We start from the raw sequence: 3,467 nt of genomic DNA, 5'->3' as shown, positions 1-3,467 counted from the left end.
CTTGAATACAATGTCATTTTTCCTACCGCACACCTATAGTTTACCAGTCCTGCAATGGTGGTGCGTTCTTCCGTTGACCCGGCTGGGTCCCCTAGCAACGTACACGTATAGAAACGGATCCGGAGGGTGTTCCACCCCCCCCCTGAAACGTTGAATGTTTGGTGGCTAAATAAAAGGGGATACTCCCCGACTGCATCAATTCGAGTGTGTGCGGATCCGTTTCTATACGTGTTCAATTTACTTGAAACACTGAAAATGTCTGTTTTGAAAAAAAAACCCATCTCTTCTGTTGCTTTTACCGTTCGCGGGCAACTTTGAGCTACTGAAACCATTGCACACAATGTAGCACCATGTGACATCACCCTACGCCGTACAATTGCTGAAGCCTGGCTGTTTATCTGTGGATTCCAAGTTACGTATGTGGCACAAAAAGGGTTTAAATGGACAGCAGGCCTAAAGCATTTGCCAACTTTTAGGTTAGGCACACTGATTGTTTTCTCCACTGGTGTAAAACAGAGGAGGTTTCGGAATGAAAATACATATTTTAGAGTTTTTGTTCAAAAGTCTGATCTGTGTTTTTGTGGACAGGTTGAACCCATGTCTCTCAGTGCCCACACATACAGGGGCAGAAGGCAGCAGATGGTGATTTCTCTATGATCATATTTACACCTGCAGTCAATAGACCTATGTGTGTGTATAAAGGAACAGTAACACCAAAAAGTGAAAGGGTATTGGAACAAAAGTGGTGGGATTTGCTTTCATTTAGACGCAAGAAGCATAAATTGGATTGATCACTGATGGATGATTAGGCTTGGCATGTATTACAATTCATCCATCAGGTGTTGAGTTCAGTTGAAGTCATAGCTCTGTGCAAGTAATTTCCCCAAGCCAAACAAGTTCTGAATCGATACAGACGTTAGGTTTTTGTGGGACTGCTAGCCAGTCCGTTAAAAAAAAATGGTGCTTCCAAATAAGCTTCCCAAAACAATTCAAAACTCAGCACTGGGTGTTCCAGTTGAGGACATGCTATTTTACATGGGTTTTTAAATATCTATAAAGAAAAATTGCTAGCGTACGGTTTGCCTTTGAAAATAATTACAGAAAATGAGGTGTTAGTACCACACTTTGGCCAAAATATGTAACCTATGTGCCAATAGCCTTAAAGGAACAGTAACAGCAAAAAGTGAAAGGGTATTGGAACAACCGTGGTGGGCTTTGATTCCATTTAGACACAAGAAGCATAAATGAGGTTGATCACTGATGTTGGATGATAAGGCTCGGCATGCATTACAATTCATCCATGCATCAAGTGTTGAGGTCAAAGCTCTGTGCAAGTAAGGGCTCTTACAGATGAGTTAACTTGAGTAACTTCGCTCCCCTGTGGAGAGCAAGAGTAGACACACTGAATGTGGCTGTACACAGATGCATGTAAGCATCCAACGCAGGAAAAAAGCAACATGCTGCGTCCGGCCTTCCACCCATCAATGCCAATAAAATGTGCCTATAGTTTGGACTGTGTGTTAGTGATGTAACACCCAATACATACTCTACTTTACTGTATGGTTGAACAATATTGCTTACCCTATAATTTTTTTTATATGTGGCGAAAAGTACCAAGTATAATGGATTGTCTACATTGTACAGCACTTCCAGGTTAGGGTGGCTTTTCAATGCATTCATTTGTATTCCTGCACCTCAGCAATGAGAGACAGTCCGGTATCAGTTGGCCAGGCCCAGGGCTCAATTGCCCCAGAAAGCAGCATGCACAATGAAACCGTGTTGGTTGCTGTTTGTATTTCCTGAGCCTTTTTACCCCCCACATGGTGGCCCTTTACGGAACCTGCAGCAGTACAATTTTGTGGGAGCTTCCTGTAGGCCCTGTGATAACATTCCGGGACAGTCTTGCCAAACACCTGGATCATTAAAAGAGAGGGATTGATCAATGCTTAGCCTTGGAATGGAACATACTGACACACAAGACTTCTCCACCTATATATAAATGCAGGCAGAGGAACAGCCCATCTGCACTGATAGGTCCTGGCATCAGTCTGTGCGCAGATACACAGAGTTGATTTCAGTGCAGAAATGTATGCATTTTGGTAGATATTGTGTTTCACCTGCCAAGTTGTATTCCACCTGAGTTTGGATCTTGCAAGCACTTCAGTGTGTACATAGAGATCTGGAAGAATAGTCTGTGTTTCTTCCTTCAGTGGAATGAATAAAGGATTTACCACAAGGGAATTTGGGCTGATATTGCACTCTTTGGCAAAAGCATCCTCAAGCATTTCTTATATCTAGCAGTTCTGATCTGATATCAGCTGGCAGAATTTTTTTCTCATTCCCCTATTTTACAACTGATAAATGCTGAAAGGCGTTGTTCACCTTAGAGTAAACTTTTAGTAAGATGTAGAAAGTGATACTCAATTTGCAAATGGTTTTTATTATTTGTAGTTTTTCAGTTATTTAGCTTTTATTCAGCAGCTCTCCATATTGCAATTTCAGCAATCTGGTTGCTAGGGTCCACATTCCCAGATCTGGTTCACAAAGGATTTGTGATTTGGCCTGAAATTGTGGATTTGGTGCATTCCTAATAGAAATATGAGTAATAAAAAGTAGCAATAACAATATATGTGTAGCCTTACAGAGCATTTGTTTTTTTAGATGGGTCAGTGACCCCATTTGAAAGCTGGAAAGAGTCAGAAGAAGGAGGCAAATAATAAAACAAAACTATAAGAAATAATGAAGACCAGGTTAAAAGTTGCTTAGAATTAGCCATTCTATAACGTATTGAAAGTTAACTTAAAGGCGAACCACCCCTTTAACAGTTTTCTTGCATGCATACAGCAGTATTTTTTAAAAGATGGTCAAATATCTACATGTTGGAAAAAGTAAAAAAAAAAAAAAATGTCCATGGGGTGTTTGTAATGGTTCACATCACCGTACCTGCAATTTTCTAAACTATAAGCAATACCAACAATTTGCTTCACAGCACTAATTGTACATTTTATTTAGGAGCAGATTCAATTTTTTATACAACCGTTAGACCTCTCACCAACTAACCTCTATTGAAGTTACATGTCAGTTTTGGACTATGGGATAAAGTCAAGCATAAATTGCCACATCTGATTAGCTGTATGCGTTAAATTTTTTCCGCAAAAATATGATTTCTAAGAGGGCCCCTAAAACATTAGGTGGTTTTGTTACTGAACTGTACCCAGCTGACAGCAGCTTTTAGGTACAATTTAGTTGGCTTAAAAAACCTCTCTGGCTCCTTTATTAAATAGCCTCTGAATCACCCACAATGGAAGGAAGTGTGAGGGCTCAGTAGTTCTTGGCACTTGCTTGTTTCTTGACATACTGTATATCACTCTTTCTCTCTGGACTTATTTTACTGTTATTAACTTCTCTCTTCAACAGGTAACTCATCAACAGCACTGGAAGTGGTAGTTTCTTTAAAGAGCTAATAT

The sequence above is a fragment of the Xenopus laevis genome, chromosome 2L (assembly GCF_017654675.1).
Source record: "Xenopus laevis strain J_2021 chromosome 2L, Xenopus_laevis_v10.1, whole genome shotgun sequence".
Classification (NCBI taxonomy): Eukaryota; Metazoa; Chordata; class Amphibia; order Anura; family Pipidae; genus Xenopus; species Xenopus laevis.
Note: the sequence above shows the minus strand (reverse complement) of the source record.